General features: G+C 44.0%; 2 pseudogenes; one reads left to right on the top strand and one right to left on the bottom strand.

Moving 5' to 3' along the window:
- Positions 1-401: 401 nt before the first annotated feature.
- Positions 402-3,335, bottom strand: LOC105515186 (annotated as a pseudogene).
- An 11,180-nt stretch (positions 3,336-14,515) lies between these two features.
- LOC105515170 lies at positions 14,516-15,644 on the top strand (annotated as a pseudogene).
- The last annotated feature ends 2,441 nt before the right edge of the window (positions 15,645-18,085 follow it).

The following is an 18,085-nucleotide window of genomic DNA, read 5'->3' as shown; positions in this document are numbered from 1 at the left end:
CCACCCGCCTCAGCCTCCCGAAGTGCTGGGATTACAGGCGTGAGCCACGCAGCCCAGCCGGCCCAAAAGTCTTTTACTGAAGATCAATTCTCCCCTGCCCGCCCCCACCGAGAAGGTACAAAATGAATGTGTAATTGAGATGGCAGCTCCACTGGGCATTCCAATTCACCCAGTCACTTATTCCCACCGGGATGAGCGGAACAGGCATTAGGTTTTATTAGTCATGTTGTATTTGTAACCAGATGTGTCCTCAGCAGCTTATCTGAAGGCCACTGAGTCTTTGATTATGTGTAGAGAAGCATGGCTGTCGTTCACCGACTGTCCATATCTGAGCATATTCAGCTACCATGGAAACTACAAAGGAAAAATATATTTACTCCAAAACTCATTTACGGGGATTTTTAAGTGCCCTTTCTTCCACAGAGCCCCAGAGTAGTGCTCATGTGCTGGGGGCTACTGTGTTTTCCAGCCCGAGCTCGCATCCTCTGAGGGTCCTGAGAAGGACTGGTCCTGGAGTCTTCATGAAAGGAATGAGGTGGTCTCATTGGGTGGAACACGTGTGACCCCAAACCTGACGGTACGGGGAGTAGTGGGGGTGGCAGGGCAATGCTCGCCACAGTGGTGGAGGATCACTTAGGGGTGGGCTGAAGGAGCTGGCTGCTGCATCCTCTGCTGCAACAGGAGGAAGAGCTCACGGCAGTCCTCGGAAAGGCTCTAGCTTGATCCCAGAGTGCGTGGTTCCCTCCTTCTTTTTCTTTTCCTCTGGCTGCTTGAGATGTTCTTGATTTCATATTCAGTCTGTGGCCATTACAATCAACTTATTAAAGGCCTTCTCAGCAGCCATGTCTGCAGCCTGCCTTGTGGAAAACTGGGTGAAAGCACCCTGCTGTTTCTGCATTAGAGTGATCGTCAATCTCTCCAAACTGGTAGAAATGATTTCTCTGATCTGTTTCACCCACACCATCTACCTCTAATGTCGTGACAGTCTCGTCCTCTGGTGGGTCCAGATGAGGCATGGTTGAAGTCTGCTTCGGAAGCTTATCTGCTACAGGGTCATTGATTCCATAACATGAATCTTCAACATTTTGATCAGCAAGGGGATCGTCCAGACCTGTAGGCTTCTTGTGTCTGTAGGGATGCTTCTCTTTTCTCTGACACTCTCCTTTCACCCAGCAGGAGCGAATGTGAGGCTGATTCCTTTGATAGTAGGGTATGGTCCAGGCCAGTTTGAGCAGCACGACACTGGGGGATGTGTCTTTCTCTAGCATGCTAATTGGACGTGTTCCATCAGAGTTTCAGATCTCTCTCCATATTCTGTGTGTAGAAACCTCGGCTGACATCTGACTTTGGCACATTACTTTCAAAAGACAATGCTGTGTCATGAACCTGGATGTGCAGGCCACACGCTAGCTCTAAGAGGCAGGTCTGACATTCTTCAATTTAATGCAGATTTGGCGCACTTTAGTCTTTTTTTTTTTGTTTTTTTTTTGTTTGTTTGTTTTGAGACAGAGTTTCGCTCTTGTTGCCCAGGCTGGAGTGCAATGGCATGATCTCAGCTCACCACCACGTCTGCCTCTCGGGTTCAGGTGATTCTCCTGCCTCAGCCTCCTGAGAAGCTGCAATTACAGGCATGCGCCACCACGCTCAGCTAATTCTATATTGTTAGTGGAGATGGGGTTTCTCCATGTTGGTCAGGTTGGTCTCGAACTCCCGACCTCAGGTGATTCGCCCGCCTTGGCCTCCCAAAGTGCTGGGATTACAGGCATGAGCCACCGCGCCCGGCCTAGTCTTCTTTAAAAAAACATGTGGACCCCAGGGCACCAGTGAAACACTGGGAATGGCCTGGCACAGAGGTTACATTCCTTCTTCTATGTTTTTTTCTCTTTTGGGGGTGTGTGTTTCTTTTATTTCTTGATACACCACATAAATGGATCAAAAAGTATGTCCGTCTAGAAAAATGTACTTCTTCCGGAAATGAAAAACAAGTTTCAATGAGTTTAGATTTCCTGGCATTTTACTCCTAACCCTAAGAGTTAAATTGATTGTCCACTTACATGCCCATGTCTCTGACCCAAGCTAAGGGGCTGGAAAATGAAACTCAGAGCTAGGCGTGGTGGCACAAGCCTGTAATCCCAGCTACTTGCGAGGCTGAGGCAGGGGGATCACTTGAGCCCAGAAGTTCAAATCCAGCATGGGCAATGTAGTGAGACTCCCTCTCTAAAATTAAAAATCAGAACAGTCTCATGTAAACATGGGAAGTCTTAGCATGGATGAAACCTAAGATTTCCTGGAAATAAGTGGGAAGCCTCTAATCCTACCTGGATATGCTTTTCTGGGGGATTTTTCCGCACAAGTCTAAATTCCACAAAGCACCTTCAAAAACTGGGCCACGCAGTATCACAGGCATGGCAGTAGGTCTGAAGGCTGGATTCAGGGGCCATGTAAATAACAGGAAAAGCAAATCAAGGACCAGATGCTGAGACTTCCCCTCGAGTTCCACACTGGGGAGAACAAGGAGTTGACTCCTACGTACTCTTCCGCTTCCTGGCAAACGGTTGCCCAACTACATCTTGTGCTTCAGCTGCCTTTTGTTTGAAGAACTTTGTGTTCTGGGCACTCTCTTGGCCCCACGTTGGGTAGAAGGAGGTGGTGTCTCAATCCCCACCATGGGTGTATTTGGTATAACCAGAGTGCCCGAAGTTCTTGCATGACTTTAGGAAGCATGGCTTTGTTGAAATGATCCTCCAGGGTGGGGGCACTGAACGCTCTTTTGTATATTTCTCATATTTGCCCTGAATGGCTTTGCTGGTAATGACCTTGTCATACGCCTGAAGCTCAGCTTGCTGCTCTTCCTCAGCCAGGTTTCCCAGGTGCTCAGTTTCTGCTTCCTCCTTCTCAAGCTCTTCTTCCTCGTCCCTGTCCCCTTGTTCGTTTTAGCTTCTGAACTTTCCATGCCTCCTGCTCCTCTGACTCTCCTCTTGGTGTTAAGCGCATCCAGAGTAGTGCGGCCCCGCCTGTTCTCCGCCGGCTCTTCCTTGGTCTCCTACAGTCTGGAGGGGGCACCATGCGTCCTCAGCGTGCCTTTTGCTTCCTGCAAAGGCTCCTTCTGGTTCAATGCTTCAGCCTCAGGTTCTGAACTGTCACTTGGCCCTTCTTCCCAGTGAGGGCCTGCATCAGGCGAGACTCCGTCTCATCCTCACTGTCTGTGGACTCTCCATACTCAGAACTGCCCTGAGCTCCCCACGACGCCACTCCTCACCCCCGGCCCCGTGCCTCCCACCTTCCTGTCTCCTCTCCTGTGCTCCCTGACACAGGGTGCTGCACTGCCGCTCCATCTCCTTATCCTCGGTTTCTTCTTTTCTTCACTACCATCTGCTCATTCCAGGTGCGAGGCACCTCCTTCTCTTCTGAAGCCGCCTGCTTCTATCACTCCAGGCTCCACTGTTTTCAAATGCCAGCCAATCTCTCTTCCTCTTGTCATTCACCTGGTCCTGAAAATGCCAAAGCCTGGCTGGCTGGATGAGCCCTCCTCCTGTTCCTCAGGCTCTGCCTCCCGTTCCTTGGGTTTCCCGATGAATGAAAATTCTTCATCTGCCTCATCGGAGGACTCCACAGGGGCCCAGTCTGGCCGTCTGGACCTTGGACCTTCACTTTCTCTGTGGAAGTCTCCCGTTTCTCACGGTGATGCAGGATGGCCCCAGTGCAGATTCAATGGGTGATTGCTTCATGAGTGCCCTTGGGACTGACAAGTTGATGGGTGGCGACTCCCAAAACGGACTGATTCCAAACTGAACACCTACAAATGTCAATGGACAGAAAAATTCCTTTCCGCCAAGGTGCACGGGGCACTGCTATGTGGCTGATCCCTTCCTGTGCTGCTTGACTTGAATCATTCAGCTACGTGGGTTTTCTCCAAGGCACATTTGGCAGAGATGGGAAGTCCACACGTATCCTCTAGGCTCTGCCTGTTCCAAGCGTTTTTTTTTTTTTTTAAACACAGAGTCTTGCTCCGTTGCTCAGGCTAGAGTGCAGTGGCGTGATCTCAGCTCACTGCAACCTCCGCCTCCCAGGTTCAAGCGATTTTCATGCCTCAGCCTCTAGAGTAGCTGGGATTACAGGCATGTACCACCATGCCTGGCTACTTTTTGTATTTTTAGTAGAGATGGGGTTTCACCATGTTGGCCAGGCTGGTCACAAACTCCCAACCTCAGCTGATCTGCCCATCTCGGCCTCCCAAAGTGCTGGGATGGACAGGGGTGAGCCACTGCACCCAGCTTGTTCCAGGTGTTAAAACCCAGAGAGGTCACAATCTTGAGAGCGTCTGAGGTGGGAAATGGGACTCTCCGAGTCCTGGTGTATTCCCCTGTAAAGGAGGAGAACTTACATATCACCCACCTGATCAAATCAGTCCCGTCCAGGAAGTACTCCTGTTGATTAATTTAAGGACTTGGGACTTCACATCAACCAAATCCCTTCAGGGCAGCACCTGAACTAGCTTTGTTTGGATACCAGGGAGAGGGTGTGTCTGATTTCAACTAGGGCAAGGATGCTAAAAGGTTCTCGGCCCTGAAGCCCCAACTGCAAAATAAGTCTGTCAAGTCTCTACAAAGGCACACCCATGATTTCTGATTTATTTCCCTACCTTATTGAGAGTTTATAGTCAAACAGCAATGTCCAAAACCCCAGCCTCTATAAAACTACCTGAAATTAGCCGTTTTTCCTTCAATCTGGAATCAAAATAATTCAGGCATAAAGGGTCTTTCCCATGGACAACAGCGATAGCATCCTTAAAGCAACTCTGCTTATATCGTCCTTGGTATTCGGATCAAACCTCCATTCAGAGCTTTACTGGTCTGAGGTTTTCTTTCTGGGGACAGGCATCTGGAATGGTGGCACTCTCAGCTAGATGTGTCTGCACCCACACCTGCAGGTGACTGCCACGTGAGCAGATTACCTACTCTGGCAGGTCCTAGCGATGTCTCTCTGCCTGGGATTGAACACGCAAGTCAGAGGTTCTGAGCCAATCATTCCTCAACTCAGAATGTCCACTTCTGCCCCAAAAATGAGATAGTGGGAGCCCTCCAGTGATCCACTGGCCTTCATCTCTGTTCCTATCCACAGTTCCTCAAGCCCTAGGAACGGCCAGATCAATAAAGGTATCTTGCTTTGCTAATGAGATGACTAATCGCTGGGGATCCCTAGGTGGCTTCAGGATGGAGGCTGGCACCAGAAAGACCAAGGCAAGATTGGAGGGTTAGAATGTCAGCCTCACTCCCCCTACCTCCAAGGAGGGAAGAGGTGCTGAAGGTTGAGTTGATCAGCAATAGGCAATGATGTAGTCAATCATGCCTATGTAATGATGCTTCCATAAAGCCCTCAGAGGACTGGGTTTGCAGAGCTTCCAGACAGCTGAAAATGTGGAGGTTCCTGGAACGTAGTGCCCCTGGAAAGGGCACGGAGGCTCTGCACCCTTCCCCCATACCTGGCCCTATGCATCTTTCCCATCTGTTCCTCTGTATCCACTATAATAAATAGGTCAACATAAGTAAAGTGTTTCCCTGGGCTCTGTAAGCTGCTGTCAAATCAGTTGAACCTGAGGAGAAAGTGGTGGGAACACCGATCTGTAGCCGGTGGGTCAGAAGAATAGGTAATCACTTAAAGATTTACCTCCATTTTTATTCCCAAGCTTTCTCTGCAACTGCAGGGCCCAATCCAGGGCAGGCGGAGAACTGACGCTTACTGTGCTCTGTTGGAATTCAGGTGAGTCAGGAGGCACCTGAATGTAGAAATGTGTTCCTCCGATCTTTTATATAGCCTCTGATCTTGTTTTAGGTTGCAATATCTTCTCTCTTAAAAAAACTATTTTTTTTCTTTTATTCCCTGTCATGTCTTGTTTCAGTTCTTTTTCTTCTGTTTGCACTGATTTCCATTTCAGCTGGGCAGCTTTCCCCAAATGCATGGTGATCCTTGGCTACCTAGTCACATTTGAGAGGGAGGCATTTAAAATGCTGATGGATGTGAGGCTGATGGGAGAGGACTGCTTGAGCCCAGGAGTTCAAGGCCAGCCTGGGCAACACAGTGAGACCCCATCTCAAAACAAAACGACCACAACCAATGCTGACTGTAGGTGAGGGTGCTGTCACTGGGTGATGAATTAAAGTGCCGGCTGCTCTCTTGGGAATAACTGAATATTATTATTAATAATATGAGTATTATTCTGTTATTTATATAAATTTGGCAGCATAGTTTTGTCAGAAAGGAATCCTCCAACCTGGGTGCCATGTAATAGAAGAGGCCGACAGATCTCAGCAGTCACTTGAAGAATTCTACTCACTTTTCCTGTTTTTCTGCAAGAGAATCCATCCCATTCTCAGCAGTGCCCAGTATTCCTGAGTCTAGAGCTTCACTGTCCAATATGTCAGCCACTAGCCACATGTGGCTATTTGAATCAAAATTAAAACTAAACTTCCTCAGTCACACTGGCCATATTTCGTGTTATTTTTGTTTGCGGGTTTTTCTCGAGACAAGGTCTCACTCTGTAACCCAGGCTGGAGTGCAGTGGTGCAATCATGGATCACTGTAGCCTCAACCTCCTGGGCTCAAGAGATTCTCCTGCCTCAGCTTCAACTTCCTGCGTAGCTAGGACTGCAAGTGTGTGCCACCATGCCCAGCAAATTTTTGTGTTTTTTTATAGAAACAGGTTTTCACCATGTTGCCTAGGCTGGTTTTGAACTCCTGGGTTCAAGTGAACCACCCACCTTGGCCTCCCAAATTGTTGGGCACGTGTGAGCCACCATGTGTGGTCACACTGGCTACATTTCAGGTGGCTATTGAGCCACTAGTTGGACAATGCAGATAGAAAGTACTTCCATCATCACGGAAAGTTCTATGGCACACTGCTGGAGACTAAACCTCAAGTTTTGTTTGTTTGTGTTGAGACAAACACAAACTTGCTCTGTTGCCAGGCTGGAGTGCAGTGGCACGATCTCAGCTCCCTGCAATCTCTGCCTCCCAGGTTCAAGCGATTCCCCTGCCTCAGCCTCCCGAGTAGCTGGGACTACAGGTGTGCACCACCACGCCCGGCTAAATTTTTGTATTTTAGTAGAGACGGGGTTTCACCATGTTGGCCAGGATGATGTTGGTCTCCTGACCTTGTGATCTGCCTGCCTTGGCCTCCCAAAGTGCTGGGATTACAGGTGTGAGCCACTGCGCCTGGCCAACCTCACGTTTTATACTTGGGGAGAAGTGGTTTCCTAACTACACTCTTGAGGATGGAAACTGGAAGTGTGATTTTTCTTTCTTTTCTTTTCTTTTTTTTTAGAGATTAGGTCTTGCTCTGTTGCCCAAGCTATAGTTCAATGGAACAATTAAAGCTCACTGCTGCCTTAACCTACTGGGCTCAAGTGGTGCTCCCAGTTCAGCCTTCTGAGTAACTGGAACTACAGGTGGGTGCCACCATGCCCAGCTAATTTTCATAGTTTCTTTAGAGATGGTGTCTTGCTATGTTATCCAGGCTTGTCTTGAACTCCTGGCCCCAACTGATCCTCCTACCTCAGCCTTTCAAAGTGCTGGGGTTACAGGCATGAGCCACCATGCCCAGTCCAGTTTAGTTATTCTTTACACAATATTTCATTAATTATTGTATTTTCAGTCCTACTCTGAATCCACCTTTGGGGGTACCTGAAGGCTCCCCTTTCTTGAAACTTGACTCTTACCGCCCCCTCCCCCCCCAACAACACACACATTTGTAGGTGTAGGTTCTGTGCTGTTAATTACCACTGGTCCATGTGTCTCCCATCTTTCAAAACATTCTTTATCCCTATCCTACTCCTTCAGCATTACTGATAGGCTTTCGGCAAGGAGCAGAGATAATGTGTGTGGGCCATGCCAAGCCTGAAGTCCTCCTGAGATGTTATTCACATAACTGATGACAAAGGCAATGGGGAAAAAGCGTTCTGCTGCTTAGCTTTGTCAGGGTTTGTCCAAGGTTTGCTTAGTTACAGTTTTAAGAAATTTCATCATCTCTGATTTCTTTATATTCCATTGTTTTATTCTTTTCCCAAATATTATTTGAGAACGTACTAAAGGTAAGGCACTGCTCCAGTTGTAAGTTTTCTCACTTTACCCTCCCGTTTCATTAAAAATATTGTTGCTAAACATTTTCAGTGGAAGTTTAATAATTATGTATGTTGGCAAAACCTCACGAACCAAATACAGGGCAAGCTTATTTTCAACTGACTAAAGATTGGTTTCCTTTACCCACAGCCTTAAGCAGAGTCAAGAGCTGAGCCCGTTCCATAGATGCTAAACCTCAGCCAACCTTAAGACCTGTGAGTATGAGAACACATACGTGTTAATACAAACCACTGAGTTTGGGGTGGTTTGCTACAGAGCATTATGTTGTCTGTCTAATACTATGGGAAAAGAGTACTTACAAACAGGACTTTAGATTTTTTTTTTTTTAATATAAAGATATGGCTAGGCGTAGTGGCTCACTTTGGGAGGCTGAGGCTGGTGGATCACTTGAGATCAGGAGTTTGAGACCAGCCTAGCCAACATGGTGAAACCCCATTTCTACAAAAAATACAAAAATTAGCCAGGCATGGTGGCACACGCCTGTAATCCCAGCTACTTGGGAGGCTGAAGCAGGAGGACTGCTTGCACCCGGAAGGCAGAGGCTGCAGTGAGCCAAGATGGTGCCACTGGACTTCAGTCTGAGCAACGGAGTGAGTGAGACTCAAAAAAAGATATGGGTTAGTTGCCTATGTTTAGGAGAAAATAAAAATTATCATTCTACAATATAAAATGCTATTTTATCGCTTGTTGCATTTTATCTAATGGTGTTTTTCTAGGAAAATTTACAATAGGAATACCACTATGTTTCAGGTTTTAAAATAGTCATAAGCACCTGATAGAGTTTGGCTGTGTCCTCACCCAAATCTCGTCTTGAATTGCAGTTCCCATAATCCCCACGTGTTGTGGGAGGGACCCAGTGGGAGGTAACTGAATCATGGGGGCGGTTACCATCATGCTGTTCTTGTGATACTGAGTGAGTGCTCATGAGATCTGATGGTTTTATAAGGGGCTTTTCCCCGTTTTGGCACTTCTCCTTCCTGCCGCCATGTAAAGAAGGACATGTTTGGTTCCCCTTCCACCGTGATTGTAAGTTTCCTGAGGCCTCCCCAGTCATGCTGAACTGTGAGTCAATTAAACCTCTTTCCTTTATAAATTACCCAGTCTTGGGTATATCTTTATTAGCAGCATGAGGACGGACTAATACAGCACCTGATGTAGGAAACTAATATTTTCCTTTCATTTGAAAAGGATATTTCATTAGTAAACAGTATCTATTACACAAATTACATCAAGATCTGTGTGCCTCTTTCCAAAGATAAATTACAAGCATTGTTACAAAATAAAAGAGTATGCGGTTTGCAAAATTCTTATGATGAGAGCCCTTCTTTGCCCAGAATTATGCTTGCTTGCCTCTTAATGCTTCCACTGAATTATGACGAGATGTCACTCAGAACCTATAGTTCCTGCCCTGGGGGACGTGTAAGAATGTCAGAACACCTCTCCATGGTATCAGGTGCCTACAGAGCTTTGCTGTGGATTATGGACCAATTCCTCAGTATCTGTTCTTAAGACCAAATGAACCACACTGTCTTGGAAGTGCCGGTCTTGAACAGTAAAGGGCATTGTGCAGACAGCTAGAAGCAGTCCCTATTAACATTGTCCCTGATAGTGAATAAAGGGACAGCATGAGTTCCTTTGGGCTGTTTTCTTTCTTGATGTACCGAAACTTTAGTTTCAATGGAATCAAAGGAATCAGAGATGCTGGGTGCAATGCCTCACACTTGTAATCTCAACACTTTGGGAGGCCAAGTAGGAGGATCTCTTGTGCCCAGAAGTTCAACACCAGAAGTTCTCACCTGGGCAACACAGTGAGACACCATCTCCACAGAAAATAAGAAAAGTAGCTGGTCATGCTGGCATACACCTGTGGTCCTAGCTACTCAGGTGCTTATTTGGGTCCAGGAAGTCAAGTCTGCAGTGAGCCGTAATTGTGCCACTGAACTCCAGCCTAGATGACAGAGTGAGATACTGTCTGAAAAAATCAATCAATCAATCAATCAGAAATGTCTGACCAGATTGGGGCAGCATCTCTGTATTTGACAGATCCTAAAACAACTTAGTAATAAACTCTATTACTCTTATAGTACTAGTGATAGTGTTTAGAGTAACAAACAGTCTCACACTGTTGCCCAGGCTGAGAGCAGTGCACAATCACAGCTCACTGCAGCCTTGACATCTTGGGCTCAAGTGGTCCTCCTGCATCAGCCTCCTTAGTAGCTGGGACTACAGGTGCAGGCCACCATGTCTGAGTAATTTTTGTATTATTATTATTATTTTTTTTGTAGAGACAGGGCTTCACTATGTTGCCCGGGCTAGTCTTGAACTCCTGGTCTCAACAGACCCTCCGGCTTTGGCCTCCCAAAGTACTGGGATTATACGCATGAGCCACTGTGCCTGGCACAAACACGAATTGTTTTTTTTTTTTTTTTTTTTTTGAGATGGAGTCTTGCTCCATCTCAGCCTGTACGCCAGGCTGGAATGCAGTGGTGTGATCTCGACTCACTGCAACCTCCGCCTCCTGGGTTCAAGCAATTCTCCTGCCTCAGCTTCCTGAGTAGCTGGGATTACAGGCGCCCGCCACCATGCCTGGCTAATTTTTATATTTTTAGTAGAGATGGGGTTTTGCCATGTTGGTCAGGCTGGTCTTGAACTCCTGACCCCAGGTAATCTGCCTGCCTCCGCCTCCCAAAGTGCTGGAGTTACAGGTGTGAGTCACCATGCCTGGCCACAAACACTATTTTTTAAAGCATGTGTTATTAGATTCTTTTACAAATTATATTCAAACTCATTAGAAAGACTCTGGAATATGTATATGTGTGTGTACTAGTTTTTAAAATCCTGTATTTTCCTTAACAACATTAAATTGAAACTCATTACAAAACAAAGGTTAATACCAGTGCTGTCATGACTATCAAGAGCTATGATACCCTTTTAGGAAATCATGTATGTTCATTTGTCCATTTGTTCATTCATGTATGTGAAAGTTACAGAACACTGACATTGTGCTAGGGACCAATCTAAACACTGGGAACACAAAGGTGGGTGGCTTTTAGGGGGCTATCTAAAGTCCAAAGAGGAAAGCAGATAACAAGAAGTTATTACCAATGTGAGCAGTGCTAACGACTGAATGAAATGAGAGTACATAGCCTCCCTGACATGGTGGGGAGGGATGTCAAAGGAAGGCTCTTAGACATAGAATCAAAATCGAGTCCTGGTGTTTGTCGTATTTCCTTGATGTAGGGATTCTCTCTCTGTAACTACCTATCATTCATTTGCCTCTTTGCTCAGTTCACCACCCGCCAAAGGAACTGCTCCAATGCCGAGTGACCCTCTGATGACACACTTGGGCCACCTCCTCTTTTGCCTGTGTGTTTGCAATACCTAGGTGAGCTTGGCTTTGGTACCATATCTGTTCTGTCATTCCTGCTCCAAAGCGTAAGACTCACTCCCAAGAGGGAATTTTTGTATTTGAAAATTCAAGTTGTATGAAATATAAATGTTTCCTACTTTGTACGTTCTTTAAATTCATGTGTCATATATTACATTTACTAAGAAGTAGAAATACGTGTACTTTCTAAACTGAGAAAACTAGCTGGTGAAAGACAAAACTGACTCTAAACCTATCTGATAGATTGTAAAAAGTGAAGGCACTACCCTGGCACATGTTCACTTTGGATTGCCAGGTAAACCAGTCCAACGGGTGTCAGGAGACAGATGTTCGCCAAATGCTTAGCCCTCAGGGAGAAAACATTAACAAAACATACAACATAGTTCCCCCGAGTATCAGCAACTGAAGAAAGCATTTTACCATCTACTATCATGATTTCTAAACACAGTTTAAAAAATTTTATTGAATACCTACTATACTGCAAGCAGTACTAGTTATGGTGACAAAAGATAAACCCCTGATGTACAAACTAAACACCTTAATTCATTATTTCATGGTTAAATACATTCTAAAACTAAACTTTTCCCTCCACAAGTCTTCCTTCTCTTTGGGGTTTAAAAGACTCATCTCTGAACTGAACCAAGTCCATCTTCTTAGGAACTCACTGAGTGTAGCGGATTGCCAAGTCCTGTTGACTCTTCTGCCCTCTGCAGTTTCAAAGCTGTCTTCACTTTATCTTTGGCACCATTTTCCTGTAGGCCTATAGAATCTGTCAACTACTGTCATAACAGAAAAACTAATCTTCCTGCCACAGTTTTGGGCCTTTCTAATCCATTCTTATTAAACTGCTGCTAAAGTGACCATGTAAAACATAAAAGATGCATGAAATTATTCCATGTCACCTAGGCCTTCAGGATGCAGCCCAACACTCTAGCATAGATCACTCCCTTCTCTTGTCCCATTTTTGTTTTTTCTCTATCATGAGCATTTATGTCCCACGGTGTCCCACTAACCACTGCAATTTATTTACTTTTCGTAGATAGAGGGTCTTGCTCTGTTGCCCAGGCTGGAGTGCAGTGGTGCGATCATAGCTCATTGCAGCCTCGAACTCCTGGGCTTAAGCAATCCTTCCACCTCAGTCTCCTGAGTAGCTGGGACCACAGTCACGTGCCACCATGCCTGGCTATTTAATATTGTATTTTTTTTGGAGATGGGGTCTTGCTCTGTTGCCCAGGCTAGTCTCAAACGATCCTCCTGCCTTGGCCTCCAAAGTGCTGGGATTACAGGTGTAAGCCGTTGCACCTGGCCAACCGCTGCAGTTTAAAAAATGAACCAGTGTCCTCAGGTGTTGCTGTCCCTCTCACAAGCCCATCCCGGACTGCTCTTCCCCAGCCCCTGCCCATGGCCTCCAATTAATTAACTTTCTCCCCTCCTTTTTTTATTTCAGAAAATTTTAAAAAGTTGTAAGATTAGTGCAATAAACACATACATACCCTTTACTTATATTCACCAGTTATTAACATTTTGCTACATTTGTGTTCACTTGCTTTTCCCCATCCCCAAATATTTACTGTGCTGAATCATTTGAGAGTAAGTTGCAGACATTATGACATTTTACTCTTAAATTTTTCAGCACGTATCTCCTAAAAATAGGACACTCTCTTACATAACCACAATGATCATACTTAGGAAACTTAATATTGAAATACTAAAATTTAATTTGAATATAGAGCCGATGCTCATATTTCTCCCCAGCTGGCTGACTTCTATTTATCTTTCAAGACCAAGCGCTAGAAAAATGACCTCCCTTCTCCCCACACCCCCGCTCTGTCCACACACAGGATACAGTGGGTATCTCCCTTCTATACTTCTACTACCTTTTAGTATACTTCTACTGAAGCACTTAGAACACACTGTCACATTCTCTATTTTCTTTTCTGTGGTATCTGAAACTCAGCTAGACTCATTTTAATTCTTCTTTCACTTCATATACTACCCAGCATTCGCTGGTGACTGAATGGATAAATGAATGAATGCATGCATGATGAGACATTGAAGATTCTCATTCCACTCTCTCATTATAACTGGTCATGTGTCTCTCAACATTCCGGGCAATATATCACGTGTTCTCAATTTCACCTCTAGTTTCAAATACTGCTGTGGTGCCCAGGCCTGCGTGGTGGGCTTCTTTCATCTTGTGCGGATGCAACCTCACAGCACCTGCTTCTGGCCTCTGTCCCTGGTTTCTGGCCCCAGGGCTATGTTGGAGCTGTGACACAGGAGTCCCATGGGCACCACCTGGCACTTGGGCATGGACAATCTGGCAATGGGGGACAGTTAAGGCCTCTAACCTTGCCCTTGACCACTGAGGGACAGGAGCTCACAGAACAATGCTTATCTCATTTTTAGCCTAGGGTGGCCAATTCTGAGAGACACGTTAAAAGGTTCCTCAGAAGCTCCCACAGGATCAAGTAGCAGATATTCATAATGTTTGCTAATTTGAAAGGGACCCTTGGGTTGGCTTTCTCTCCTTCTGGGGGTCATTCTTCTGTCTTATCAGTCTATTCCTTGGTGTTACATTCCCAAATAAACTCCCTGCCTACCTCCAAGCTGTCTGTACAGGCTTTGCTTTCGGGAGGGCCCAGACTAAGACAATGCGGTAACGTAAAACACCAGCAGCTTGGGAGCCAGAGAGACCTGACTGCTAAACCAAGTTTGCTCATTCACTAGGCCATCACCTCGGGCACATAATTTAACTTCTCTCAGCCTCACTTTCTTCACTTTATAATGAAGATAATACTTTATAGGAGTATGGTAATTACTTCATAGGAGTAATTACCATAATTAGAAATTTACCATATATATATGAATAGAATACATACAAATTCCTTGAGTAATGATTGACTATAATCAACCACATTGGGTGTCTGTCCAGCTTAGGAGCCATCCTCACTCTTCCATTTCTCTTAAGATTTACGACTCGTCCCAGCCATGCCCACCATCCTCGAGCGGGAGTTCGAGGAGTTGGATGCTCAGCCTCGCTGGCAGCCATCGTACTTGGAAATTCGAAATGAGTCCCATGACTATCTTCATAGAGTGGCCAAGTTTCCAGAAAACAGAAATCAAAATAGATACAGAGATGTAAGCCCATATGATCACAGTCGTGTTAAACTGCAAAATGCTGAGAATGATTATATTAATGCCAGCTTAGTTGACATAGAAGAGGCACAAAGGAGTTACATCTTAACACAGGGTCCACTTCCTAACATGTGCTGCCATTTCTGGCTTACGGTTTGGCAGCAGCAGACCAAAGCAGTTGTCATGCTGAACCGCATTGTGGAGAAAGAATCGGTTAAATGTGCACAGAACTGGCCAACAGATGACCAAGAGATGCTGTTTAAAGAAACAGGATTCAGTGTGAAGCTCTTGTCAGAAGATGTGAAGTTGTATTACACAGTACATCTTCTATGATTAGAAAATATCAATAGTGGTGAAACCAGAACAATATCTCACTTTCATTATACTACCTGGCCAGATTTTGGAGTCCCTGAATCACTAGCTTCATTTATCAATTTCTTGGTTAAAGTGAGAGAATCTGGCTCCTTGAACCCTGATGAGCCTGCGGTGATCCATTGTAGTGAAGGCACTGGGTGCTCAGCACCTTCTCTCTGGTAGACACTTGTCTTGTTTTGATGGGAAAAGGAGATTATATTAACATAAAAAAAGTGTTATTGAACATTAGAAAATACCAAATGGGTCTTATTCAGACCCCAGATCAACTGAGATTCTCATACATGTCTACAATAGAAGCAGTAAAATGTGTAACGGGAGATTCTAGTATACAGAAACGGTGGAAAGCACTTTCTAAGTAAAACTTAGCTTCTGCTTTTGATCACTCACCAAACAAAATAACGACTGAAAAATACAATCGGAACAGAATTGGTCTAGAAGAAAAACTGACAGGTGACCGATGTACAGCAAATGCAAGATACAATGGAGAACAGTGAGAATGCTCCACGGAAATGTATTCGAGAGGGCAGAAAGGCCACCACAGTTCAGAACGTGCAGCAGATGAAACAGGCTAAATGAGAATGAATGAAAAAGGAAAAGGCCACGATAGGCACCTAATGTTCATGACTTGAGAATATTCTGGAGCTATAAATTTTGAACCATTGATGTGCAAAGCCAGACCTGAAGCCCACTCCAGACACTAAAGTGAGACTTGCTAAACCTCTAGATTGCCTCACAGTCATTTGTTTGCAAAGTAAACTTTACATACAAGGCATGAGGAGCACCCATCAGCAGAAGACTTTGCAGAACCTTTCACTGGATGTGTTGTTAACTGTTTTTAATGCATGTATTAAATATAGAAATATGTAAAAAAAAATTATGAGAGATTCCTTTGTATTGTACTGCCATTCCTACTGTATTTTTATACTTTTTGGCAGCATTAAATATTTTTGTTAAATAGTAAAAAAAAAAAATTTACTACTCATCCCACCAGTTTCCTGGGGATGGGTTCATGTACTCACATTTTTACTAGATTTTGTGACTATTAGCAACCACAATTCTAACTACTGCATTGACTATTACACTAATATACAGAATAAACAATGCCTAGAATTATATTTAAAAATAGTCATCCTAAATGTACAAAAAGACAAAGCACATTTCTATAATATATGGTCTAAATTTCAGGAAGAAATTCTCAACCTTTGAATGAGAGATTTAAGAAAACTAGGTATCAATATCTCATTGGAATATGTTGTTTTGTTTATACCTAAGATTTTCAAAGCTTTGGGACCTCAAAAGTTTTCCTTATTTAAAAACTTCTACTCGTAACCATAGTCTCCATTGTCAAAAAGGAATGTATAAGGATTATTATGCTTGAAATATTAATCTGTATGGATCTTACAAGATACTCCAGGTTGCTTATACGCTTAGTGGGAAATGAGAATTATTCAAAAGAAAAATTCTATTTTCCCAATAGGAGAAGTGTCCAAAAGTTTCAAAGACCTCAGAAAAGTCAGCTTTTGGATGCTTGCTGCCACAGCTGTCAATAAGCAGGAAATAGCAGTAAGTCTTCAGAGAGAGAATTCATTAAAACAAGTCATTGAGGCTGGGCGTGGTGGACACTTTGGGAGACCGAGGTGGGCAGATCACCTGAGGCTGGGAGTTCGAGACCAGCCTGACCAACATAGCGAAACCTTGTCTCTACTAAAAACACAAAAATTAGCCAGGTGTGGTGGCAAGCAACTGTAATCCCGGCTACTCGAGAGGCTGAGGCAGGAGAATTGCTTGAGCCTGAGAGGTGGAGGATGCAGTGAGCCGAGATCCTGCCATTGCACTCCAGCCTGGGCAATGAGAGAAACTCTGTCTCAAAAAACAAAAAACAAAACAAGTCACTGATAGTATGACAAAGAGACACCTGCATCCCGTGTCTATTGCAGCACTATTCTCAATAACCAAGATATGGAGTCAACCTAGGTGTGCAACAACAGATGAATGAATGAAGAAAATGTGATATATACACACTATGGAGTATTATTCAGCCATAAAAAAGAGTGAAATCCCATCGTTCATGGAATATAGATGAAACTGGAGGACATTATTTTAAGTGAAAAAAGCCAGGAACGGAAAGTTAAACAGTGCATGTTCTCACTCATATGTGAAAGCTAAAAAAAGTTGATCTCATAGAAGTAAAAAGTAGGACAGAGGATACTAGAGGCTGGGAAGGAAGAGTGACAGAGAGATTTGTTAAAAGATACAAAATTATAGCTAGATAGGAGAAATGAGTTCTAGTGTTCTACAGCACTATAGAATGACTATAGTTAACAATAATGCAATGTATAGTTTCAAATAGCTAGACGGATATTGTACATTCTCAACACAAAGAAATGATAAACATTTGAGATGGTGGATGTGCTAATTACCCTGATCTGATAACTATAAATTATATGTATGGAAATATAATTATGTGCCCTCAAGAATATGCACAATTGCTATTTGTCAATTTAAAAAATAAATTTAAAAACTGTATCATTGAATCCTTAAGATGCTAAAGTTAATTTACTTATATAACAAATTAAAAAATTATTTCTTATGCTAATGTTTTTCAGAAAGTATAGCTTTTATGACTTTATATAAATATATCTAAAATAATAATTGTATGATATGTTTTTGTAGTCTAATAAAATTTGCACTGAATTCCAATTTTTTAAGGGTATCTTTTTCCACGTTTTCATCTTTATTTTTATATGGGAATTTCTAACGGAAATAAGTTGCTCCTCAAGTTCTAGGAGGTGACCCTAAAAGTAACCAATGTGATCCTCAACACGAGTTCCAGAACTAAAAAGAATGCCTAGTCTATGTTCCTTTGCATTTTTATTTTATTTAAATGTCTGTCTACCTGGTCCTCTTGATTAGGGAGCAAGCCTCTGAGGGTCAAGACCATGTTTCACGTCTTTGTGGCCCAGTGCCTAGCATAGAGCTCTGTCCATATCTGCACTCCAATAAATGTTGACCTAAGACTCTTAGACTTGTAGATTCACCTTGTAGTTA

Source organism: Colobus angolensis, unplaced genomic scaffold (genome assembly GCF_000951035.1).
Source record: "Colobus angolensis palliatus isolate OR3802 unplaced genomic scaffold, Cang.pa_1.0 Scaffold255, whole genome shotgun sequence".
Lineage (NCBI taxonomy): Eukaryota > Metazoa > Chordata > Mammalia > Primates > Cercopithecidae > Colobus > Colobus angolensis.
The sequence above is the reverse complement of the archived record's forward strand: the minus strand, read 5'-3'. Positions and strand labels throughout refer to the sequence as shown.